Here is a 27828-nt window from a genome sequence, read left to right on the forward strand (position 1 = left end):
ATATTAGTTAGGTCACAGAACAACTGGTGGATGGGACACAAATGTGCAATTTTATGGATGGGACACAAATGTGCAATTTTCAGGTAGATGCCACTGTTATAACTGTACTGAAACAACTTGGCTAGAGGCACAGGTAGTTCTAGAGCAAAAGGGCTGGATTCTGCAAAAATGGGGGTATGTCCCCACCCTGGTGTAAAAACGCTGGTTTTCTACTCCAGGCTTTCCTTAAAAAAATATAAAGCTATTCGCCTACCTGCAGGGGGCTGATAGGGCCCCGGAGTGCTTCTCGCAGCTTTGGCTGCAGATACGGGCCCACACTTCCGGATCCGAGTCCGCGCAGGTGCGCGGCGGCGGCCTCTGGAAGCTGAGCCGAACGCGATGGCGGACTCAGCCGGCGGACCTGGACCAACAAACAAGGTCCCAACGATCTTCCCCGCGTCGCTCCATCTAACCCGCCTGATCACCGCCCCGACAGGCCATAAGGCCCCTCCCAAACTTCATCCCCCTGCCCCCCCACCAGGGCGGCCGCGGACTGAGTCCGCAGCCACTGTGCGAGAATCCCGACCGGCCAGATGTGGTTAGAACCATGCCGTCGGGAATTCGGCCGGTCGGTACTGGAGTGTCGCTGGGAAGGCCTCTGGTAATGGCCCCCCAGCCATGCCACGTAAATCGTGCGCGAGCGATTCTCCGGGGACTGGAGAATCGCGGGAGGGGCACCGAGTCTGATTCTCGCGTAAAAGTGGATTCTCCGCCCACGCGCCAAATGCGATTTCGGCACAGGGCTGCGGAGAATCCAGCCCACGGTCTTCAGCATTAGAGTTGGAATTTGAGCAGGGTTTGTAGACGTTATTGTATCTCAATGCAGTGCACCTTTCCTTGATATCACATGGAAATCAATCAAATTGGTGAAGACTGGCATCTGTGGTATGGTCGTACTACCAAGTTACTGATCCACTCTTGAGCTGCTTCACATCATGAGACAGGAAGTGGGAAAGGTTTTAAATGATTATGATGCGAGAACTAATGCTTGCTTCGTGATCTTTTTGCTTCCACTTGCATCTTCATTTGCATCTTCCTACTACCTCATATTAAAAAAATGTCTCTGACTTCTTTACAGGAAATTAAAGAGGATGCGAAGTAGGAAGAACACTTGATGAACAGTGAGGTCAAAAGCTGGGTCAAAGAGGTTTTTAAAAGGCGTTGAAGGGGAAGACAATGAAGTGGTTCTTGAATTTAGTTTTAGAAAGGGTGGATTCGGTTACAATCCCAGCTGATGTGACTACTGGACAAGTCAGAGCGTGGATTGGAACCTGGTTTGATAGGTCCCATCTTTTATTTTTTTTGTTTAGATACATGGATCACAGGAGCCAGCTGATGAATTTTTAACAAAAGAATAAAACATTTCTTAAATTAGAACAGATGAACCACAGGTGCGATTGTCTGGCCCTGTTGCGCTTGAGCAAGAGCACAACGTGGCCAGGGAATTCCAGGAGAGGCGTCCCGCCGGCCTCCCGGCAACCTCTGCGCCTCGCGGGATTCACCCAAGTCCCGTGAGGCGTTGGAATCGGACCTCTGCCCAAAGCAGGTGGTCGCAAACCTACATAAGTCCTACCTACCCAGGATCTACCGGCCTCCTTCGATTCACCGGCCTCCCCAAGGAGGCTGCAGCCGAGGCGCCGATCAATGCTTGTCCACAGGAACGTGGCCCAGGCGGAAAGGCACATAAAGGGTCTCCCTCACCATCAGAGACCCCTGGGCGGTCAGGGGCAGTGCAGGATGTCCCCCTGGAGTCTGGGGACCTTGGCACTGCCCAGCTGGCATCTGGGCACTGCTACCCTGGCACTGCCAAGCTGGCAGGACCACTGCACAAAGGGCAGGTTGGCAGTGCAAGGGCGCCAGGGCCTCAGGGTGGTACTGCCAAGGGTCCAGGCTCAAGGGGGAGGCCGTGCCCATGAAAGGAGGGTGGAGAGGGGATTTGAAGGGTGGGAGTGTACAGGACAGGTACGTGGGGCCCCTGAGATGTTGGGGGGGGGTGATGGGTGGGGGTCCTGGAAGGGGAGTCGTGAAAGGGGGCTTTGGGGGTGTGAATAGGCCCCTAGGACCCCATGGCAGGGTGTCCTCACTTGGGGGGGGGGGGGGGTGGGTAGCATCAATGCATATGGGGAGTGCCATTTCCCATGAGTGGGCGGTGTGGTGGACCCACAAGCTCACTTAGAGATCAGGGCCCCCTTTCAAAATAGCGGCCCCGATCTCGCAGCTCAACTCCCCAGTACTGAAATAAATTCTGAGGGCGCGATCCAACGGCCCAAAAATCTGCTTGCGCAGTGTGGCCATTGAAAGCCGGGAGACTCTGCTCCCAGATTGTATCCGACTCGCAATGCCTTGTGAGATTCACCGTAATCCCGCGAGACGTTGCAATGCCTTTTTACTTTTTAGCAAATCTGCATATTAGAGCGAGACAGTAAGCCTCACCCTAATGTGCAGATTCCCGAGGTGCCTGAGGCTTTGGGATTTTACCCCTTTGCCATAGAGACATCGGGTGAGCGCCGTTCAGCACAGGTCCCCACAAATGGGGACCAGACGGAATGGCTCTCATGGGGATCTCCAAGACGATCGGAGGCCCCCAGCAGCATGCCCTTTGTGCCACCTGGATACTGTGTTAATGCCAGCCTGCCACCCTGGCAATGTCACCTGGGTGCCAGACTGGCACTACCAAGGTGCACAGGTGGCACTTCCAGCTAGCATGGGCACTGCCAGGTTGGTACTGCCAAGATACCAAGCTGGTATTTTTTATGCCATCGTGATCGGGCCGGCATTGCCCAGCGTGGGTGTTGGGGAGGGCATTGTTTTGGGGGATCGCTTGCCACAATGGGGAGTTCTTCTGAGCTCAGCTCCCCACAGTACAAAACGGGACTATGTGCAGCATCGGCTGCGTGGCCTCCGTTCAGGCTCCTTATTCAACATGACTCACTGCGATTGCCGGGAAACACCCGGCTAAACGCGCTCGCTAGGGAACTTTGTTCCCTTTTGGGAGAATCACACCTTCTCAAAGAACAACCTCAGAATCTTCTCTCAAATGATTCTTTCTCTCAGATGTCTTAACCAAGGATCCACCTCCAGGGTTTCAACATCTTCTTTTGATGTTCCTCCCCTGGATTGTCACGTGCATTCAAACTTCCTTTCCTCCCAATCTCTTAGAAACAATGCCAATCCAACAGAACATCATTGCTTCAATAGCCGCATTAAGGTATAAACAAATTTTGGGTCACTTGTGATCTCCGGCTTCTTGCAAGCCGTTGTTCCCAGATCAGCAGCTTGCAGTCCTAGCTTTAACCTGGAGCCTGTGTGCACCTCACTCTCAACTTTACGGAACAGAACCTTTTCTCCAAGATTCCTGTTCCTTTGTTCCTTGTCTTCACAGTCTTCCAGGAATGTTCTTCTGTCCCATTCCCTGGTTTCTGGGACTTTTCTGTTCTTTAGTTCAGGATCTGCTCTCTGCAATCTTTCTTCCTGTCCCTGTTCCAACAGTTCCTGTGAAAAACTCCTTGCTTCTGGGTTACCTTCATCCAACTCAACTAAAACGGCTTTGTTTTCCCCCATGGCCTCGTTGGTACTAGACAACAACCCAGTTGTTTAATTCCCTTTGTTTGCTTTCGAGTTGTAAAACCTCATTTTAATGCTGGTAAAATTTGAAGTGAAACTTCTTTATCCCTTAAAGTACAAATACAGAAACACAAATTAAGCTTACTTAAAGCAATATATTATTCTTAATACCCACAAAAACAAATATAAATTACTTCAAGCTATATCTAGCTCCCAACAATACATTGACTGAAGGAGTGGATATTGATGGTGAAGCAGAGAAAATGTGAAATACCGAATAATCCAGCATCAAAGGAATGGAGAGCATGGTCTGAAATGTACAATTTGTGATGATCACTAAGATTGGCGAATGTGACATGTGGTATTTCCCAGCGATCTAAACTTCATCAAATACAACAATGATTTAGATGAAAGAATGGAGAATTGTATATCCAGCTTTGTAGATTACACTAACCTAGGAGTCTCAGGAAATTTTGTAAATGGAAGCTGGGAATTACAAAGGGACAAGAATGATTAAGTGAGTTGGCAAATCTTTGCAGAGGTAAACTGAGGGGAAATTAGAGATCTTCAGATGGAAGGAAGACAAATCACAACATATCCATAATGGTGAGAGATTAGGGACAGTAACTGAGCAAAGAGATTTAGGTGCCCACGTACATAAATCTCTTACAACGCACACATAGATACAAAACATAGTCAAAAAGAATAATTGAAAGTTTGGCTGTATTCCAATTCCCTTGAGAAAAAAAAGTGAAGGAAGTAATTATTCAATTGCACAAAGCTTTGGTCAGACTCCATCTGAAGTACTGCACTTAGTTCTGGGCACCATACTTCAAGAATGATATACAGGTCTTGGAGAGGATGTAGTAAAGAATAACCAAAGTGATACCAAGGCAAGCCACTTTCTCGCAGCAAAGATTTAACAGATTGTAAAGTAAGGGAGAGACAATTCCACAGTTCAAACTATGCTCGGGAAGATTTGCACCTCACAAATGCAGTTGATAGTGAACGTTCTGATTAGTCACGTTCGTACATGAACATTCTAAGTCATTCTAAATGCCCGCTTCAAATAGTTAATATATTTTCAGTGAGTCCACAGGGATATTATACCGACAAGGAAGTCCATACACTTTTAAACATGTGGAGAATATGTGGCACAGTGGCAAAGTGATTAGCACTGTTGCCTCACAGTGCCAGGGACCCGGGTTCAATTCCAGTCTTGGGTGATTGTGTGGTTTTTGCACTCACTCCCCGAGTTTCCTCCGGGTGCTCCGGTTTCCTCCCACAGTCCAAAGATGTGCAGGTTAGGAGGATTGACCATGCTAAATTGCCCTCTAGTGTCCAAAGATGTCCAGGTTAGATGGGGTTACGTGGATGGGAGAGGGGAGTGGGCCTCGGTAGGATGCTCTTTCAGCGGGTCGGTGCAGACGTGATGGCCCCAATGGCCTCCTTCTGCACTGTCGGAATTCTATGGAATGCTTTGTTATGGATGAAACATTTGAAGAACTTGAATATTTCATCAGGCAATAAGGTAATAGTCCATAAAATACATTCAGAACTATGCATTCTAACTCCATTCTTGCACTAATCTACCTACTACAACAATCTGAGGCTAGAAAGTGTTTATAACTCTGCTGCAAGTTGATTCGAATTTTCAGCAACCATATGCTGCTACTATATTGGAGTACAAGTCTCCCCACAGAACTGTCAAATATTGTATGAGGGATGGTGATTCTCATTTCATTATCTCTGTAAGGTCCTGGTGCATCATGATCCAACATTCTGTAAGGTCAGGTGCTATTACTGCAGCATGGAAAAGTCATCATGAAAAAGTTCCATATGACATCAAAAAAAGACGGTTTGAATGAATAGTAGGGAATTAGAAGCAATTACTCAATCCCTGGAGTTTATCTAAAGGTACATTCACTGCTACGGTTCTGGAGTAAATTCAGCTTGGGTCCAGAGCAGAGCTTGACCTGACACTAGAATGAAGTGGAGTCACACTCCCTGATGAAAGTAAGCTTAGTCTACTTCCTTTTGGAGTAATTTCAGGTTTTGACACACAATATGCACTCAATATCAATGCAACATTGTCTAAGCTTTGCATACATAGCAAACATGCGAATGAAACCATAATAAACTGTTCAAGCTTTATAATAATTTGTAGTTACATTTCTTGGCTTAATTTTTCCAGTCTCCTCCAATTTAGATGCAAAAATGCAGTGTTAGATCACATAGTCTGCAGCAATGAAGGCCTGAATTTTACTGGCTGCAGGATAGTGGAAATGGAAGCAGAGGGCTGAGAAAATAGTGGGGAGCCTTGTCGAAGCAGCCCCCTGACACCATCTCGCTACCAGTGAAGGTCCCCAGCAGCAAGCAGCTGGCAGGCCGGGGTGTGGATCGGTTGGCCAGCTCCATGATGCAGGCAGCTGATTTGATGAACCATGGCCCCAAAAAAGGGGCCATTGAGCGGGGGCACTGGCAGTTTTCCAGCTGCAGGACAGCCCTCGTTGCACTCGTTACATGGCAGGGCTGCCAGCTGTATAGAAGCCCACTCATAGCAGTACTCCAGGCGGCCTTTAGAACCAGAATGTTCATGGCCCAAAGAGAGGGTAGGGGGCAGGAAAGGCAGCCCCAGAGAGGTGTGAGGGAATACAAGTGACAAATTAAAACAAAACTATTCATCAACTTACCAAAAGGCTTTATTAGACTAATAACTATACTCCAGCTAGAGACGAGAGCTGACTGTTACACAGACCATGAGGCAGGCCTTTATGTATGGCTCCCAGATGGGCGGAGCCAGAGGCAGAGTCCCCAGGGTTCCAAGCCCGGTCTTAAAGGGGACATCACCTTACATGATGATAAGGCAGTAACCGTTCATCACATTCACCCCCTGTTTAAAAAGGAGTCCGGCAGGGGTGAAGTGCCATCATAGGTCCATCCGTCTCGGTGGCCGGATCGTCCTCCTCGACCTCCTCAATTCGGGCGGTGGTGCGGCGGGCACGGACGTCCCGGTTGAGGACACATCCGGGAGCACAGCGGTCGGAGCTTCGGTCCGGGTCGGAGCAGAGGAACTAGGCAGGGCCGGGGGTAGCGGAGCCGGCGCCGGCGGGGTGTGTAAAGGGGGGGGCGCAAGGCCCCCAGCAGCAAGCAGCTGGCAGGCCGGGGCGCACGGTAGGAGCTCACCAATGGGTGTTAGGGCCAGAAGGGGGTGTGTTGTAGGAGGCGACGGGTCCTGCAGGGGCGCGGCACGGGAAGGGGCGTCTGTGGTGGAGGATCCAGCGGGTGCCAGATCCCGGAGGGAAACCGTATCTTGCCTGCCGTCGGAGTACTCCACGTAGGCGTAACTGGGGTTGGCGTGGAGCAGTCGGACCTTTTCAACTAGGGGGTCCGTTTTATGGCTCCCCGCGTGCCTCCGGAGAAGAACTGGTCCCGGAGGCATCAGCCAAGGTGGAAGCGAGACCCCGGAGGTAGACTTCCTGGGGAAGAGAAACAATCGGTCGTGAGGGGTCTCATTCGTGGCCGTGCAGAGGAGTGACCTAATGGAGTGTAGGGCATCGGGTAGGACCTCCTGCCAGCAGGTGGTTGGGAGATTTCTCGACCGCAGGGCCAGAAGGACAGCCTTCCACACGGTCGCGTTCTCCCTCTCCACCTGCCCGTTTCCCCGTGGGTTATAACTGGTCATTCTGCTCGAGGCGATGCCTTTGCTGAGCAGATACTGACGCAGTTCATCGCTCATGAACGATGTACCCCGGTCGCTGTGGATATAAGCAGGGAAACCGAACAGGGTGAAGATGCTGTGCAGTGCCTTAATCACCGTGGCTGAGGTCATGTCGGTGCAGGAATGGCGAATGGGAAATGGGAGAACTCATCGATCACGGTGAGGAAATAGGCATAACGATTGGTGGATGGGAGGGGCCCCTTGAAGTCCACGCTCAGTCGCTCAAAGGGGCCCGAGGCCTTCACGAGCCGAACCTTGTCTGGCCAATAGAAGTGCGGTTTGCACTCCGCACAGACTTGGCAGGTCCTGACCATGGCCTTGACCTCCTTGATTGAGTAAGGTAGGTTGCGGGACTTGATGAAATGGACGAGCCGGGTAACCCCCGGGTGGCAGAGGTCATTGTGGATGGCTTGCAGGCGGTCCTCCTGCGCGTTGGCGCATGTGCCGCGGGACAGAGCATCTGGGGGCTCGTTGAGCTCCCCTGGACGATACTTGATATCATACGAATAGGTGGAGAGTTCGATCCTCCACCTCAAAATGTTATCGTTTTTTATTTTGCCCCGTTGCGTGTTATCGAACATATAGGCGACCGACCATTGGTCGGTGACGAGGGTAAACCTCCTACCGGCGAGGTAGTGTCTCCAGCACCGCACAGCCTCCACAATGGCTTGTGCCTCCTTTTCGACTGCAGAGTGTCGAACCTCGGAGGCGGTGAGGGTTCGGGAGAAGAACGCTACTGGTCTGCCTCCTTGATTGAGGGTAGCAGCCTGGGCGATGTCTGATGCATCGCTCTCTACCTGGAAAGGGATGGTTTTGTCCACCGCGTACATGGCGGCCTTGATGATGTCAGCCTTGATGCGGTTGAAGGCCAATTGAGCCTCAGCCGAGAGGGGAAAAGTGGTGGTCTTTAGGAGTGGGCGGGCTTTAACGCATACTTGGGGACCCACTGGGCGTAATAGGAGAAAAGCCCCAAGCACCGTTTGAGGGCCTTGAGGCTGCGGGGGAGAGGTGGCTGCACTGGAAATCCAGTCCGAGCAGCAGGGGGGCACAGAGGTGAGGGAGGATATAAAATTTGAAACGGGTGTATTTGGCACCCTGGATCGAGAGATCCGCAATACAGTACCCCGTGATTTGTACCAAGTGGGACCCAGATGCGAGGGCTATGGTTTGGGATGCGTGATGGGTGCGTAGGAAGCAGTGCCTTACCGTTTCAGGGTGGATAAAGCTCTCCGTGCTCACGGAGTCGAAGAGGCATACAGTGTCGTGCCCGTTGACCTGGACCTGCATCATGGAGTTCTGCAGGTGTTTTGGCCGAGTCTGATCGAGGGTGATCGCACCCAGTCGCGGGTAATCAGAGTTGTCAGCCGAGTCGGACTCGTAAAATGGCCGCTGCCGTCGGTCGCACGTGTCGGGTCGAGAAGATGGCCGCCGACCAGATGGATGCTCCCATGATTCGCACGAGGCTGATGACGCGTCAGAAGAGGGCGTGTCGGGTCGGTGCGCAGCAGCATTGCGAGGCCTGCGGGCCTGAGAGCCTGATTTTCGGGCCGGCTGTTCTTTGTTTTTCTGGCCCCTGGGTCTGGCCAGGCAGACCCTCGCAAAGTGCCCTTTCTTCCCGCAGTCGCTGCAGATCGCGGAGCGGGCTGGGCAGCGTGGGCGTGGTGCTGGCCCTGCCCGCAGAAGTAGCATGGCGTGCCCCCATGGTGAGCGGGTCGCCGCGTGGCGCAGGCCTGTAATACGGTTGAGTCTGAGGAAGTCCGGGGGGGGCTGGCAGAGTCCGCGGGGTACGTACCCAAGTTATGTCGGGCCACCTCCAGCGAGGAGGCGAGCGTTAGCGTCTCCTGGAGGTCTTTTGCCCCGTTTTCGAGCAGCCGCTGCCGGATGTAGGTTGAGCAGATGCCGGACACGAAAGCGTCCCTGATGTGAAGGTTCGTATGGACTTCCCCTGTCACATCCTGATGGTCACAGTCCCTGGCAAGCGCGGTGAGTTTCTCAACAAACTCGTCGAGCGATTCCCCCGAGCACTGCCGGCAGGTAGAGAGCAGATGCCGGGTGTGCACCTCATTGACGGGTTTGACAAACCGCTTGCGGAGCAACGCAATCGCTTCCTCATAAGTCGTTGCCTTTTCGAGCGTGGTGGAGATTCTGTGACTCACCCGGGCGTGGAGTAGACGCAGCTTGCGTAGCCCTAGGATGGGAATCTCTGCGGAGTCCAGGTAGGCCTCGAAGCACCGCAGCCAGTATTTAAAAATTTCCTTTGCCTCCGGCGTTCGTGCTTCCAGATTGAGCTTCTCTGGTTTTAGGCCTGCGTCCATCCTGAATCTAGTTTAGTCTAATAAATTGAGGTACCCTCAATAATGATGCTTAGAGATTAAACTGTAAAGAAGGCTTTATTAGACTAATAACTATACTACAGATAGAGACGAGAGCTGACTGTTACACAGACCATGAGGCAGGCCTTTATGTATGGCTCCCAGATGGGCGGAGCCAGAGGCGGAGTCCCCAGGGTTCCAAGCCCGGTCTTAAAGGGGACATCACCTTACATGATGATAAGGCAGTAACCGTTCATCACACCCGCATGGGTCTTAAGGGGTACGGAAGATCCACTACCCTGTGGAGCTTGCCGAATACGAGCTGCTCGATAAGGGGTTGGGCGATCCTTAACTAAGTCAATGTGCCTTTGTATAAATAGAGTTGGTAAGTCAGGCACCGACTAGAGTGACTCAGTAAGGAACTACTGGAGCTGTGTATAATAGTTACCATGTTAAATAAAAGTAAGTTTTGTTTTTCTCTACAACTCGGTGTGGACTCCCTCCGTTGCTCCTTATAGAAGTTTTGTTGAATTGAAGGAACTGATATAGCTTTGAAGCTGATCAGTGGTTTACAGTGAGTGAAAACAAAGCTGAAACAAAAATCAGGAAGTATGAGAAATTGATACGGCAAGGAAATGGAGGCGTAAAGGGGAACGTTCCCGTATGGGCACCCAACAGCAACTTATACTACATCAGTCATTAAAAAGGCTGATAATATTTTTCCCCTGACACCATTTGGATGACATAGACGTGCTGCTGCATTTTTATTGCTGTCTTGACGTATACTTGAAAATCAGGCAGGATAAATTAATCCAGGTGCAGGAAAGAACACCCTGGGTGTGTGGTAAGGATGTTCGAAACATAGAACGCCTGTGTACGCAGTTAATGGTTCAACATTAAAGTGGCTTGATCCCCCGTTAACCTTTCACTTCCTGTAAAGTCTCTTAAGCTACAAACATGGCCACCATCCCGATATTGCCATCTCACATGCCCGACTACTCCTGTGGCTACTATCACAGATTGTGACCAACCCTGAGCTATTCCTTCCATCTCCCACTACCCACATTCTGTACCCCCTTTCCTTCAGTGTCTGCCTCTGGTAAAACTGACCCCCCGAGATATTTTTGAACTCTCAGTTCTCTGATCTTCAAATTTCCAGTGGTCATGCTACTTCTGCAGTTGGTCAATCTGCTTTAACACCTCAGTCGCCTCCAATAAACTTTTCTCAATCAATCTCTCGTTCTCTCCCATCCGAAACAATTTTCCTGCTATCTTCACTTCCTCACGTCTAAGAGACACAGGTTTGATTGTATCTTGTGCCAAACCAGTTGAGTTATCCATCACCAGAGCTGGCTGGATCACACCAAGTATCACTGGGCCTCCCTTTCTCCTGCCAAAACTATTATTGCTTCACAATTATCCTGGCCACTTAAGTTAACCCCTGGCTCTTTTCTCTGGAGGGAACAATTATTTTAAACCCTTATTCCTCGTTATCTCCATTCTTGCATCCATAGCAAATATTTTGAACTGATGGTTTCATTGTCACTAAGATTAAGACAAGTCATTCAGCCGCTTTTCCTGCTCCAACTCCCACTTCCTTGTCCACCTTCCCTTGACATTTAATCCTTCTCTACTTTCTCCCACATTTTCTCTCATGCCCTCTTTTATAACTCGTCCATGAAAGTCATTTCCTGAACCCATTACCCTATTCCCATTAAAAGGCTCACCACCCAACTTCCCTTTATGGCCCCTGTACTATCTGACATGGTAAACGCTTTACTTTCCTCAGGTACCATTTCCTCCCCCTTAAAAACACTTGTCATCACCAACTTCCTCAAAAAATCAACTGTTAACACCATCCTCCATAACACCATTTCCAAATCCATCTGGTTTACATATTGCCATCTCAAATCTAATTTTTCTTCTCTCCAAAGTCCTTGAACGCGTTGTCATCTCCCAAACCCATGCCTGAACATCCATGCTGGAATCTCTCCTAATGGGTATCCACCCTCGCCACAACACTTAGATGGCTGGAATCAATGTTACCAGTGATAACCTCTGAAACGGTAACTGGGGCTGCAGTTTCCCTTCTCACCTTCCTCAATCCACGTTCAAAGTCTTTCAACCAATGTTCAGATCAATGGAATTACCCTCTTATGTCAGCCAGCTCCAACAGTAGCTTATTTTCCTGCCCTTACTCACCTGTAGTGATCCACTTCAGACTGATCACCCATCCATTGTTTCAGGTAAATTTCAATTCATCCCAAACCCTATTGTCCATAATTTAGCCCACGCCAAGTTCAACTTCCCTCCCTCCCTCTCTTTGTGTTATTGGCACTTGATCCTCCAATGTCCCCAATTTAAAACCCTTGCTCTCATGTTCCAATTCTTTTCATGGCTTCATCCTTTCTATATACAACCAATAAGTGACCAGCTGCACCCCTTCCCCACCAGGATTCTCCATTTCTCAGATAATGGCCTCATGTATCCTTCCCTTCGTCCCATTTTCTTTTTGCTGTATTTTCAGCTGCCTAGGTCTCTGTGCTAACTCTTCCATTTCATTTCTTCTCCTTTCAACCCTATTCAAGACCCTTCTCTAGACTCACCTCCTTGACCAAAGATGTGGTTACCCCTCTCGGTAGCTTGATTGGCTTGCTGGCTAATTATGCTTCTATGAAGCATCACGGGGCTTTTTCTACTTCCAAGGTATGATTTCAATCAAGGCTTTGTTGTCTTAAACGCAAGACAATCAAGGAACACAAACAGCCATCTCTCCTGGTGACAGCAACATATGAAAACTCTTCCAAATTATTACAAACACAACTTGTCAACATAAAACATTAAAATGAATCAGTTATGATCTCAGTTTTGCGCACAAACCAACTTCCGCATTTGTATATTGCAGAGCCTGTAGAGTACTCTTGCCAGTTAGAAAGAAGAAGTGACCCATGTTCCAAGAGGAAGTTATGAAGAGACTTCCTTTTTCATGGATATAATACATTCTAAGAACTATGCACTTTTGCTACTTAGATTGTGCAGTTTCTTACACAAAGTTGCAATCAGGTAAACAGGGTTTAACATTGTTATGACCAGGTTACGCGGGGTCGAATAGCTCCCCTCTTTTCCCTCTCTTCATTTGATCACAACAGGTTTTTTTGTTTGAAAAGGATATACTTGCCAATTCAGTGAGTACATTAAAAGTCCATAAAAAGTAAAAAGGATCGTTATGAAGGTGCATATTTCCAATAGTGATCATTAATCCATTGGCTGGAAACTTGGAATTAAACTTTTAAGAACAGACTTTAAGAATAGGCCCAAATGGACGACAGGAAATCACAGCCAAAAATGGCTGCCCCAATTTGCATTATAATAATCTTTATTAGTGTCACAAAAAGGCTTATATTAACACTGCAATGAAGTTATTGTGAAAATCCCCTAGTCGCCACACTCCGGCGCCTAATTGGGTACACGGAGAGAGAATTCAGAATGTCCAAATTACCTAACAGCACGCCTTTGGGGACTTGTGGGAGGAAACCGGAGCAAATCCACGCAGACACGGGGAGAACGTGCAGACTCCGCACAGACAGTGACCCAAACGGGTATTGAACCCGTGACCCTGGCGCTGTGAAGCAGCAGCGCCAACCACTGTGCTACCATGCCACTCAGCCCACTTCATTGGGATGGAGACACTGGGTTTGCGAAGACCTTACCAGAAACCGATAAACCCCCTAGGAATGTGAAAAGCCCCGTCACCTGTGTCATGAACAAGGCATTAAGATAAGCAGCTGAGATTCAACTGTTGGAGATGGGACATTAAATCTAATCACTTAGTCATGAGGCAATGACGAAGGTAACTTTGCAGTATGAGCCCCTCTGACAGTGGAGGGAGCAAGTCACATGACCAGCAAACTCCATTGGTGTAATAAAAAAGAACCCTTTTACAGAGAGCGGCTGCTGAGACGCTGATGAGCTGAGGACAAGGCCTATTTGAAACTTTGGAGCTTTGCGCTCTCTCTTCACCCTCCCTGGTAAACTGCAAGCCCTGTTTGCTGATTGAGACCAACCAGAGGCATACCAACTGCAAACAGGTTTTAAAACAGAAATTTAACACTAACAATCAAATTAACCAGCCACAACTTTAAATTGAAGCATTAAGACCATCAAAGGAGCGTCTGACCAGCAGTCATCAAGCCATTGATCATACATTCCTTTTACTTATGAACTCTAATTTGATCAGCCTAGTCTTCCTCACTCTGTATGTGTGTATAGGGGGGCCTCTGACTATGTGTATATATGTAATAGTTGGTGCATATTTTATTATTTTGTTCTGATTGGTGCAAGTACATTATATCTAATCTCTTTCTTCGTCAACAAAACCTTTCTGACTTGTTATTTTATGGTCACAGTGCCTAAACAGTAAACACTTACAGAACTGGCAAGTACATCCTTTTTAAATTTAAAAGCCCATTACAATCAAATGAGGAGTGGGAAAAGAGAGGGGCCATCGACCTCTGCTCACCGGGTCACAATAGTAATTATCACAGTCACATAACAGGTACTAACTGATATTGTGATGCCCTGTCCAGGTCTACATTAACGAGCATTTGTAATCTTGAATTATACAAGTGTTGACACCTTCAAATTCCTGTCTCAGACTTGGAAATCACTAAGAGGGCAGTAGGAGAAAATAATGTACAGATATAATGAAGTCAGTCATTGCTGACAGTCTAATTTGCCAAAGATGCAATGTTAAGAATGTGGCTTTGTCAAAGTCCCTCCTGTTACATAGTGTGATGGACCCAAGGTCTTTACTATGAAAGTTGAACATGCCTATTGCCAGTGTGTAGACTTTTGAATAGGGGTTCCTAGGTTCACAGACCTATCCCACTCGCCAATTCTTCATCTCCACAGGACTTGGCAAATGGACCCTGGTAGAAGCCTGTGCGTGACATTGTTTCACATGGGAATGCTGGGGCCCCGTCACTGCCTGCACAACCTTGACTGGCTGGTGATCAGATTTCGATGGCGTGTCAAACGACGATGACCATGACCATCTTATCACTGTCATCTTCTTCTGCCTGTTCATACAGTGAGACGCACAGCCCTCCTTTATCTATTCTGTCCTTGAGGACCTCAGGGACGGAACTTTGTCTGGCACCTCGCCCCAACCTTGCCACCAAGGGTGGGCCAACCAAGAGCAAGAAAATCCTGACAACATTGCCCAAGGGATTGCTGGGAGTGCACAAGCCTCTCCACCACATCAGAGTGGTGATTCACAGAGAAGGACGTGCAGGAGTGCATTGTGGTCCACAGATTTGAATTTCCAAGAAATATCCCAATCTTGCTTCATGATAGTATGACAACACCTGATGATAGAAAAGAAAGCAAATCCTGCACTCTGGATCCTACAACCTCGTGGGATGTCATGTGGGTTGACAGTGAGCCTGTCTAGTCATGTGAGGACTCCTGGCAGAGACTCATGACACTGAATAAACATCATCCTCAAATTGAGGGACAGCCAATGAGCTGCCATTGGCAAATGCTTCCCAGTGACAAAGTCCAGCACAAACTTCAGTAGATTAGTTATTGAGGTGCGAGAAGGACCACTGGTTGAAGCACAGAGCAGGGGTGAGGAAGAGAAATGTCATGTGAAGCTGGAGGTAATGTGGCTTACTGAAAAGGTTTGCACATTTGTAAAGCAGATAAACAGTTGCCAGCATCCTAGACATGCTCCCTTCGAGAAGATGCACCAAGTTTACATTAAAATGCTGAGGAGTATTTAGATGAGCACTTGAAATGCCATTGCAATGAAGGCCACGGACAAAGTGCTGGAAAATGGAATTAAAATAGTCAGGTGATTGATGGTCGGTACAGACCCAATGGGCCAAAAGGCCTCTTTCCGTGCTGTAAGACATAATGACCTCATTCTATCGCTCCCATGAGGTCCTTTTCCTCAATAGCTTCAGCATTGGAGTGGCAGGCTGCTAATGCTTACACTGAAGCACTGATGAGGCTAGTTGTCGATTACCCAAGTTGTCTCAGCAGCAGAATGCAGCACCTCAGCTTCCGCTGGGATGTCTGGTCCACCTGGCTTCTGGGCATCATGATGTGCACTAGCAGAATTTCCATTGTTTTATTGGTAATCAGAATATGTGACACCTACATTGTGACTGAAGATAGAGGAAATGGTGAAGCCCAAAGCCAGATTGACACCAGCATGATTTTTCCAGCAAAGATGCTAGTACTGGTGCCACATAATTCCTTTGGCAGAACGTTAAACGTCTATTACTCCATTTCACTACCCCAGGACTTCCATGTACTTTACAGACAATTACATACTTTTGATGTATAATCACTGCTGTAATATGGGAAATGCGGGAGCCAATTTGTGCACAGCAAACTCCCACAAACAGTAATGTGATAACAACCTGATAATATGTTGCAGTGATGTGGATTGAGGGATAAATATTGGCAGGGACACCATGGACAAACCCCCCGAATCTTTGAAATAGTTCCGTGGAGTTACGTCTATCCGAGAGAACAGATGGGACCTTGCTTTACTATCTTATTCAAAAGGTGGCATTTCCAACAATACGGCACCCCCTCAGTTCAGCATCCTAATTCCTATAGAGAAGACTCTTCGAATGGGACTTGAATTCACAATCCTGTCATTTAGAGGTGATAGTGATACCAATTGAGCCATGGTTGACAGAGGTAGCATGCGTTTTCATGCAATTGCTTTTCCTCCCTTTTTCAAAATCTAGCAGCACATTGGTTTGTTTTTCAACTTAAAGCAACTTTTTCCTCTTTTCTCACATGGTATTAAATCACGTATTCCACCACGTTTGTCCTTAGCCGATGCAGTACACATTAAAAACAAAGTGAGGTCACTCAAATTCTCTCATGTCACATGTACAAAACAACGTATACCTGCACCATTGTTTTCATTCATATTTTTATGCTTTATTTACATAGGGCTGCATATTTTATGATTACTATCTAACCGGCAGATCCTGTATCATGACATAATTGCAGGTTCTGCCATGCAAAATCAAATTCACCCATTGAACAAAATTTTCAACCTACATTTAGATTTCTTAGTTTACAAGACCATAAGACATAGGAGCAGAAATTTGGCCTATTGTATCTGCTCCACCAGTCAACGAGATCATGACTAATTTCATATGATAATCCTCAACTCCACTTTCCTGCCTTATCCCCATAACCCTTGCTTCCCTTACTGATTAAAAATCTATCTCAGCCTTGAACATACTTAACACCCCAGCCTCGAGAGCCCTCTGTGGTAAAGAATTCCACAGGTTCACTACCTTCTGAGAGAAGAAATTCCTCCTCATCTCTGTCTAAAATGGGCGACCTCTTACCCTGAGATTATGCCCCCTGGTCCTAGACTCTCCCACAAGAGGAACCACCTTCTCACCATTTACCCTGTTAAGCCTCCTGAGAATCATATGGCTCAATAAGGTCACCTCTCATTCTTCTAAACTCCAATGAGCACAGGCATAACTGACTGAAACTCTCCTCATAAAAAACTCCCTCCAGATTCGAGATCAACCCAGTGAACCTTTTCTGGACGGCCTCCAATGCAGGCACATCTATCCTTAGATAAGGTCTAATTCTGTTGGGGAATTTAGCTTCAATTCATCGTTGAACAGACTCCCTCTGAACTTACATTTTACAGCTATGGTCCCTATTGTGGCTAATAGGGATAAAGCTCAGTAGCCTTTCCAAATTATGTCTAGATTCCCTTAGCAAAAGCATGTCAATCTTTCAAGTGATGACTCACTTCAGCTTTCAAACAGCGCACACCTTTACTTTCATAGATAATCTATAAAATACATTTCTACAGTGATAGTTTAAGATGGGATTTTCTTTCCAACTCAGAGGGATGATATACTGGAGTCATGGTATTGAAGGTTGATGCAATCCATCATCAGACTGCAGACTCCTCTGCCTATAACCATTGGCTTCTTATACAAAATTAATTTCTTAAATAATTTATGACGAATTAAACAAGCTATTTAACTGGGCAATGCAGCACTCTCTTGTTTGCTTCCCAGTACACTAGGTGCATTTTTCACCCAAGTTTAAAGCATAATGAGATTAATTTGCATTTGTGCCGGATTAAAGTATTGTCCTAAAGTTGTTTTTTTTCCATTGTTCACAAGATATGGAACATCAGTGTGGAGAATGCACCCAATCTTAAGATCAACTCATTCGTGGTCAGGTAGGGTACGTGTTGGACTGAAATTTCGTACTTTTTTGCTCTGCCCAAATGATGTGCCTCCATGTCAATTTGTTTTCTTTTTAATTTTTTCGTGAGATGTGGGATTGATGGAAAAGGCCAGAATTTGTTGCCCTTCCCAGACTGAATGGCTTGCTTGACCATTTCAAGTGGGCGGTTAAGAGTCAATCATATTGCTGTGGGTCTGGAGTCACATCTAGGCCAGCTTTCCTTCCCTAAAGAACATTGGAGCCAGATGGGTTTTTACAACAACTGATGATAGTCTCATGGTTGCCATTACTGAGATTAGCTTTTAATTCCAGATTTTATTGTAGAAAATTGAATTTAAATTACATCAGCTGCTTTGGTGGAATTTGAACCTGTGCATTAGCTTGGGCCTCTGGATTATTAGCCTAGTGAAATTACCACTCTGCCGCCCTGTCAGCTAAATGACCAATATATGGCCAATAGTGCAGATTCAATTCCTGTTCTAGCTGACATAGAATGGGCAGGGGGAGCTGCCTCCTCACCCTGCTCCTGAGAGTAGAAGGCGAGGACAAACCACCACTGATCCAAATGCTTCAGAATTTCATCAGGAGACAATGAGGCAAGGATCTGCCATCAGGCAAGCACACATGACACAAAGAGCACCCTCTAATGGGTCATTATGTGCCTTCTACAATGCAGGCAAAATCCTCTATAGCTGCCAAATTTTGTGTGTCATTTAGTGGTGACTTGTAGGTGGCGTTGTGGTATAAATTCATGAGCTACTCCGGCTAGGAGTAGTGACGTTATAACTTACTTTTTTTTTAAAGTACACACCAGCCCTGCATACCTACAAGTCTTAAATTGAGACTGCCTCACTGAACTGGATCAATTGGAATTAATGTCCCTCTTCATTCACCTGAGGAAGGAGCAGCGCTCCGAAAGCTAGTGACATCGAAACAAACCTGTTGGACTTTAACCTGGTGTTGTAAGACTTCGTACGGAATTAATGTAGGCAGAGAGATGATATTCTTACCCTTCAGACCAGACTGAATTATTATATAGGATGCAGTAATGAAAGTGGTTTGCTAATCCAGCACACCACTTTCCCCCTTTTATGTCTGAGCCTATTTTAGATTGCTTCATGTTGCAAATCTAAAACGATGTTTCAAGTGCAACATTAAACAACATTAATATTTTCAAGACTAAATATTATTAGACTCATTTGAAATGAAAATGTAATTTATACTAACCTGAAATACTTTTCTGTTTATAGTGCAGTCTTTTAATATTCAATTGAATTTTTCAGAAAGATTTCTTTCAGAGACGTGATCAAGTGGTGCTTTTTCAGATCATTGGAGATTAGCAGTGTACTATGGTGAATAGAAGGAGCTTTTCATCGCATTTGAATGCAGCTGCTTGAATATATTTATGCAACCCCCCCCCCCCACCATACAAATTTGTCATTATTCTATATTCGAAGGGTCCATAGTGACGGGAAACCATAAATAAATAATATTCCAAACTTACCTGAAGCTTTGAAGACATTAGGGGACTTCCCATTCCCCCTAGGTCAGTTCGCTCTAATGCTTTTCTTGACTGCAGCGTAGTTTCACACACTTGTACAAACCCAATGGGCTGGAGTTTAACCACATCCTAGATTAAGAAGATATTAAATTAGAAAAAAAAAGATGCCGGCACAATTTTAAATCCAAGGTTTGTAAATGTGTCTGATATGTACGCAGTTAGAATAAACAGGAACTGAGAACATATATAGCCTCATGCACAGGAAATAGAGGGTGGAGGCTTGTAACCAACGGGGAAAGAGGAGTGGAGTTTACAGTCCTAATCCAATCATGTTATACTTGCTTTTCAGATGATTTTTATGCGGTGTGAATCAATTTTTGCAGCGAGTGCTTCACTTTGCATGTTTTTGTGGAGTGCAGATGATTGTGAAATCAAACCTGTGGTTGAAAATGCTTTGTTATACTTTGAAAGTACCTCAGCATCACACAAAAAAATAACAATTCATTAATTTATTTAACCAAGTCTTTAGCAGAGGCAGTATTATTCACCAGTGGCGCCGTCGCAAGATCGTCCAAATTTGGTGGTAAGAAAGGCAGTCCCACAGCAGTGTCCTCTCCCAAGGTACCATGCTCAGCATCAAGGCACTAATCACTCAAAAATAGCTCCACTGGGTATGCCTGACATCAGACCCCCAAAGCAACTGCTGTACTCGCACCCTGGAAGCAGCCGGACACTCCCAGAAGGTGAGGGGAAAGACTTCAGGGATGTGCACAAAGCATTCCTGAAGAGACCATACATCCCAGGGGGAGACCCTGGCTTGTGGCTGACCAAAATGGAGAAAATTCATTGGGGAAGGTACTGAACTCAGGGAGAGACATTGTTGGGAACATGGAGATGCAAAGTCGAGGTGTCGGAGAGTGTGCACAAATCTCTAAACATTCACCTTGTGGCAGTGCCTGCAGATCATGCATGCATTGAACTCATCAGCTGTCTCAGAACCCATTGAATCATAATGGAAGCAAGTTAACTTTCATCCCAAGGGACTGTCTAAGAAGATATTTACCAAGCTGTAGAAAGAGCCATTCTAAGTAGGTATTTGGTGTTTTAAAGTTTAAAGTGATACAATCCACAAAATTAGCTTTCCTGGGGTAATGTTTCACAACTTATGCCACAGTTGTGAACTAGTTAACATATCCATTCTAAATTATTTCCTTTATATGTGTTGACATTTTTGTGTATCTCTGTTGAATATATGTCTATCTAGAACTCCATTTAGAATACTAAAAGTGGCATGACTGTGCATAAACTACAAACTTCCAGCAGTCAAAAACACCCACCTCCAAATACAACTATTCTGTCTCATAGCGTATCTTGCATTAATATATGGAGGGAAAGTTACAGAGAGAGTAAGCCGGAGGGGAAACTGTGAGAGTCCCTCGTGTCCTGGACATCACAAGTGCTGGAGGTGTCGTCAGCTGGAAGAGCTCGAACTCTGGGTTTCAGATCATGAGCAGCAGCTGGCGTCTCTACAGAGCAATCGCGAGGCTGAGAGGGACTTACAGCACACAGTTCATGAGGTAGACAGCCTGCAGTTCAGGAGTGTGTACAAAGCGAGGGAATGGATGATTGGCAGACAGTTATGGAGATGAGGAAGGTAGAGGCGTAGTGGGATTGTCACTGGAATAGGAATCCAGAGACCCAGGGGACAAGGGTTCGAATTCCACCATGGCAGATGTTGAAATTTAAATTCAATGAAAGCCAGGACTCAAAAGTCTGATGATGACGATGAATCGATTGTCATCCAATGTCATTAATGTCGCTTTAGGGAAGGAAATCTGTCTAGGCACTGGAACCTTCACCGTTGTTGGGTTAAAATCCTGCAACTCCCTTCCTAACAGCACTACACCACATGGCTTGCAGCGGTTCAAGAGGCCACTGCCACCTTCTCAAAGGCAATTAAGTATGTGTAATAAATGCTGGCTTGGCCAGTGACACCCAATTTCACCCTCCTTTCAATTAATTTTTAAAACGGAGGATCAGGTAGTGCAGGAGTTCACTTCACTCGCCAACCAGTATTCAGTTCTAAGTGACTCCTCTGGGGAGTGACCCAGAGCCTAGTTGAAGACTCCAAAGGTCTGGAAGATGGAGGAGGACGAGAGTTAGAAAAGCAATCGTGTCAGGGAATTCGACAGCTAGTGCATAGAAAGACATGATACAGGATAGTATTTTGCCTCCTTGACACTAATGTCAAGGATATCACTGAATGGCTGCAGAGGGGGCAGGATAAACTGTCAGAGGCCATGGTGCATATTAGTATCAATGACATAGCTAGAAAGAGAAATTAAAGGCTACAGGCAGGTTTTAAGGAACTAGTAGAGAGATTGAAAAGCAGGACCTCAAACATAGTGATCTCTAGATTATTACTGGTGCCGCACACTAGTGAGCATAGGATTAGGAGGATAGTTGAGATAGACTGGATAGATGGTGCTGGAGGGAGGGCTATAGATTCCCGGGGCAGTGGAATGAGTTCTGGTGGAGGTGCCATGACAGGTGGCACCTCAACCGAGCCAAGATCAATAATGGCATGGGATGGTTTGCTAAGGCTAATTGGGGAGTGTTCAAATTAGCTTGGCAGCGTGGTGGGAACCTGAGGGTAGATTTAGAAGGCGGAGAAGAAAAGCTAGAAATTGAAGATAGAAATCTAGTAATCAAGCCTTAAAGGCTGAGGAAGCAAAAGCCAGAAAATAGACCATTGCTGAGCGGTGCTCAACAATGCAAGGAGCCTAGTGAATAAGATGGATGAGCTGAGAACCAGATAGACATTAGGGAGTATGATAAAATAGCTATTACCAAAACATAGATTGATAAAGGGTAGGAATGGAAGCTCAACATTCCTAGATACAGATTTTTCAGAAGAGAGAGATGAAAAGGGTGATAAAAAGGAGGTTGGGTAGCTAAAGGAACACTTACAGCCATGAGGATGATATGCAAGAAGGATCATGAAATGAGACCATATAATTTGACCTGAAGAACACAAAAGAGGCAGTCACACTGCTTTGAGTTTAGTATAGATAACCAACCACTCAAATGGAGCTAGAAGGATAAATATGTAGGCACATGTCTGAGGAGATAATGAGGATTCAGAACAAATGTGTTGCCACCAAGAAAAAGGATGAGACTCTCAATCTAGCATCCCTTAGATGTCATACAGGGTAGTATAATGCAAACAAGAGAAGTTTACATCAGATACCGAGAGCTCAATACCGCGGAAAGCCGAGAAGTGTATAGAAAGTTTAGGGGTGACGTTTGAAAAGCAAAGGGAGGGCATGAAAAGATACCGGCAAATAAAATCAAGAAAAAAGCCAAAGGTGTTTTAGAAATTGTTACGAATGGGAGGTTTTGTAACGAGGGACTGTTTTACGCTATCTATTTAATTCAAGATCAAATGGAGTAAGGAAGAGGATCATGTGACCTGTTGCAAATTATTCCTGACAATGAACCTAGGTGGCTTGGTTACCGTGGGGACAGAGGACTAATTCTGATGTTATTGAAATGCGCATGCCAGGTTTGACACCTGAAAACAAAGGCAGAGCAAATGTTCTTATTAATACAGAGATTCTGCCTGAGACTTTGAACAGTAGCAGAGAGAGAGAGAGAGAGACAACAGCGATTGTGAATAGCAGGAAAGAGGCAGCTCTCTGTTAGGTACCACGCAGAAAGCTGAGGTCAGCTGTTTCTCCAATCAAGGAAAAGAAACTGGCAGGAATTTTAAAACTTTGAAAAATTTATTCTGGTGTGGAAGGAATCATTGGAGTGAGTCATACTGCTACTGGTTTGGCATTCCTCGACAGACTGGGGAAAATGTTTTTTGACAGATGCAGGGTGTTCAAACTTGGCAAAATGGGGAGATGTTGAGCCGTTGGAAGCCAGCGTGACTTTGGACTACTTCCTGAAAGGGCTGCAATTCCATGGAGACAATGCTGTAAAACAGATAAAATAGATAACTGCTACCTGTTCTATATTTTAGAGCATTAGTTGCCGTCTAAGTAATGTTTAATCAATATTACTTTTAGTTTGTTACAGTAAAAGTCTTAAAACTTGGAATTTTTCTTGTTTCTTTAAGGCATTCACTAGGAATTCAAGAATCTTTTTAAAGGTTACATCTCTATCAAGATCATAACAAAATACATCATAAAAAGAGGATGGTAAGGAAAGGGAAAGGCCTATTAGCAATCAAAAAAGGAACACGTGGGTTGATGCTTGCAACTCTGCCTTTGCAGTTCCAGCAGCTCTGGGACAACCGGATCCAGGGACTCGTCATCGGCCAGGGGCCTAGAAGAGCCATGGGCTCTGGTATCCCTTCGAGTGGCAGTTCTCTGGGACCTCCTTGCCTCCACTTGCTGTGGATCTTTGATTGTGTGGTTCTCACCAGTGAGTGATCCAGAAGCCTGCCGACTACTTAATCTCACCGAGGTGTGAGCATTTGCACTGTAGGAGGTTGCAGATAACAGGCGCGATGCCTCTCAATGGCGATGTCTGAGCTCTCTTCCCCAGAGTTGCTCATGTCCGTGGTCTCGAAAGGGAAGGAGGATGGTCGGCTGGTTGCCCAGCAAGGGAAGGGAGATGGCATTATTGCATCGTGGGGGTTAAATAATGGGACAATCTTTGCTCACGTGAGGCTTGAAGAATGACTGTGTCCCCTGAGGGTTCTCACTTTGTCTACTGCTCCCACATTGTCCTCTGCACAGGCTCCCCCCCCCCGGCCAGCTCAAGGGCTCTTTCCTCAAAGCGGTGAGGCATCGGATCTCGTGCATGACTCTGGCAGGCTGTGCCCGTTCATGCCTTTCATGCTCGAGTTAGTCCTGCAATGAGACAGATAGGGAGAGTGTGGGCGGGAGTCCTGCCTATTCAGATCGTGATGAGGTGCAGCATGTGTGGGACTTGAGTGGGTGCAGGGATGTGAGGAGCAGAAGAGGGCCTCGTGACAGGTATTGGAAGCCCGCGAGGTGCCTTGGTAAAAGATCATCTTGGAGATGCGAGGGGTGTGTGCGGGATTGCAGCAAGAGCCAGGGGCTGGAAGGCTTATCCTGGCCGTGCAAAGAAGGACATTCATCTTTTTGTGGCCCTGCTGCTCTGACCACTTCTGCAATGAGCTGGCATTGACTGAGACTGCCCTTGTCTCCTGTAGTGATCTCTATATGTGCATGTACACAAGGGGTTAATGTGTAATCAGTAGCACCACATGATCACCAGAGGGCCAGACCAACAGGGGTATAAAAGGCAACCACATTGAGTCTCTGGGCCTCTCTTGGGTGCACTGTGACCAGGGCAATAGCAAACTAGTTCAGGTGGCTAGTGGAGTTACGTATAGTTACCGTAGTTAGATCTTGTTAACCTTATCACTAGTATCAAAGTTAAAGTAAAGAACTCATGCAATTATTGTTATAGTTACTCAATAAACCTTTTGTTACTACAGGACGAGTTCGAATCTTCTTCATCGAGATTCAGAAGACCTCATCACTAACCAAGGTTTGAGTAGCACATGTTACCTACCACACAGGCAACAAAACATCTCCCAGGCGGGGATGGTGACTTTGCTGGAAGAATGTCTGCCTGAGTATGGATGGAGGACGTCCCACTTCTGCTGCAGATCATCCAAGAGCTTGGTCAGGGCTCTTTCTGTGAATCATGGTGCCGCTTCCAGGCAGCAATCCCCTCTAATGGATCTGGAACAAGTGCTGAGGAGACGTTTATTTGGAGCTCCCCACTGATTGCAGTGATTAAGTTGCCCCAGGGTGAATGAATCAGCAGGAGGCTGCCACGAGTACGGTGTGATTCATGTGGCTTCTGTTTCTCAATTCAAACTGAACTTCAACGTGACTTAATACTCTCGATCTGGGACCGCTTAAAAAAATTTTGTTCTCATCACCAATGTAATATTTCCCGTTAACCATTGAGGTAACGAACAGCAACAACCTTTATTTACATAGAACTACAATGCTGAGGCTCGCAGCCTTGTGGCTGCAAGTCAGTTTCCAGTATCAAACTCATACAGAAACTTACTAGGGTGATTCCCCACCCTGGTCCCCAATTGGTTACGCGGGCCATGTAACCCTCTTTGCAGACCACCCCTTAAAGGTAACAAGCATTACACCCATCCGCCCTCCATACCCACTTTATCCCCTTACCCACTTTAGCCTCTTACCAACCCTACCTCCTTACCCACTTATCTGACCACCTTCTTCAGCCAGAGGGTGGTGAATCTGTGGAACTCTTTGGCGCAGAAGGCTGCGGAGGTCAAATCACTGAGTGTCTTTAAAACAGAGATAGGAGGTTCTTGATTAATAAGGGGGTCAGGGGCGGGGGCAGCACTGTGGCGCAGTGGGTTAGCCCTGCTGCCTCACGGCGCCGAGGTCCCAGGTTCGATCCCGGCTCTGGGTCACTGTCCATGTGGAGTTTGCACATTCTCCCCGTGTTTGTGCCCCCACAACCCAAAATGTGCAGGCTAGGTGGATTGGCCAAGCTAAATTGCCCCTTAATTGGAAAAATTGAATTGGGTACTCTAAATTTATTTTAAAAAAATAAGGGGGTCAGGGGTTTTGGGAAGAAGGCAGGAGAACGGGGATGAGAAACATATCAGCCATGATTGAATAGCAGAGCAGACTTGATGAGCTGTTGCTAACTTTTGGTTGGTTCAATTGGCTCTGTTTTATAACCTTTGCTCTAGAGTCGCCAGGTATCTTTATGATACCGCCACGAGGTTCAAGTTCAAGTAATGATCAATAACTCAATACACCAATTAGTAAGATTCAAATCAAAGCACATTTATTTACACACAGTCAAATCTACTCATGCATAAACTCTACTTTCTAAGCTACTTCTATCACTAACAGGCCAATACTTAGCTTCGGACTGACCCACCAGGTCAGGGGAACAAATGGCCTTTTGTTCGGGTTCTGAGTCTGCGGGATTCAAAGCTGGTATGGACTGGTAGCTAGGAGCGCCTATCTCGTAGCGAGCATTGACTTGAGACTTACGTTCTTTTGGCGGCAGCTGGACAGGTCACTGTCAAGGGTTGCTTCGCGTTGCTGTGTGACCCTGTCAAGAAGGACAATTTGAACTTGGGGTCTTTGCTTTATAGTCCCCAGGGGCTTCCCGCCTTTCCGGGCGGACCCCATACCTGGTTTCAAGTGACTGGACTTCGTTCCAATCGCTTGGTTCGATTTCTCCAATACTGGAGCGGTTCCCTGATCGATGGGCGGTCTTTAGGTGTCCGTTAACCTCTTTTGTGTTGGCTCCTGCTGGCGCCGAGGAGTCTGGCTTGGCTTTGTTTACCTTAGGTGTTTCGATTGTTCCCGGGAATCACTCATTAGTATGTAGATGGCTGCTACATTATTGTGCCGATGGTTGCTGGTATCGATGCTGTCTGGGCTTTTGCAGAGTCTAATACACAGTAAACTTGCACCTGCTAGTTTCTGCCTGTGTTGGCTGAATTTCCCTTCAGCCTTTGCTGTTCTCCATTTTACGTTGGGAATTGGCCAACCCAGGTGGCTACAGGGATAAATGGCCTACTCCTGCTCCTACGTCTTTTGGTCATCACATAAAGGGTTTGGTGTGCCAGGTGCTATTATGAATGTCATCGAGGCAGAAAATATAACTCTTAAAGGGCTGCAGAAGGAAAACTCTGGGGGTAAAAGAAGAATGGAATAATTATTAACATAGAACGATGAGAGTAATGTTGGAAATACTGCTTCCTTTAATAAAAACACAAAATGGTGAATTACCTCAGCAGGTCTGGCAGCATCTGTGGAGAGAGAGAAACACAGTTAACCTTTCGCGTCCATTGACCTTTCTACAGAACTCCGTCAATGCTGATGAGTTGACAGTCCTCCTGCAGGGAATACACCAAAGGAGGATGGTCATTATTTGAGCTGAAGGAAAGATAACAACACACTTCAAACTTGTTCATAAAAAGCATTTGTAGTTACTATAGAAATGAGATTGTGAGAAATATAGCGAAAAGTGATGCCCATTTCTGTCAGCATAATTAATGTAAAAACGTAGGTCTGAGTAAACAGGGAAATATTGCATTGCAGTAAAGTTGAACCAACATGATAACTTTGTCAGCGGAAGGTGTTACTTGCGATAAACAAGCTTGGCAGCCCAAATGCTGGAAACGGTTCTTGCGCCTTCCAGCAGCCAATCATTCGCCAACTGCTATCTGTGATTTGCAGCCAATGACAGAATACTGATATAGCTGAAAAGAGATTGTATGAACCTGGGCTGGTAGAAGTGAACTCATCTTATATCAGATTAGGAACTGTATGCAGTATACATTTGATAGATGTGCATTCCATACAACAATAGAAATTGACAGTCCAGAAGGAGGCCATTCGGCCCACTCTGCCGGTGCCAAACCAAAAGGAACTTTCTAGCCT

At 46.5% G+C, this 27828-nt stretch overlaps 1 protein-coding gene across 1 annotated transcript in view; it reads right to left on the minus strand.

The window, feature by feature from the left end:
* Window positions 1-19591, minus strand: part of pik3r5 (phosphoinositide-3-kinase, regulatory subunit 5) — a 139100-nt gene extending 119509 nt beyond the window's left edge. The window contains exon 1 of the mRNA XM_072483263.1: window positions 19394-19591. The gene's annotated coding sequence lies outside the window, so the exon portion shown is untranslated. The remainder of the gene's footprint in view (window positions 1-19393) is intronic.
* Between the last annotated feature and the right edge of the window lie 8237 nt (window positions 19592-27828).

The sequence above is a fragment of the Scyliorhinus torazame genome, chromosome 18 (assembly GCF_047496885.1).
Source record: "Scyliorhinus torazame isolate Kashiwa2021f chromosome 18, sScyTor2.1, whole genome shotgun sequence".
NCBI classification, from domain to species: Eukaryota; Metazoa; Chordata; class Chondrichthyes; order Carcharhiniformes; family Scyliorhinidae; genus Scyliorhinus; species Scyliorhinus torazame.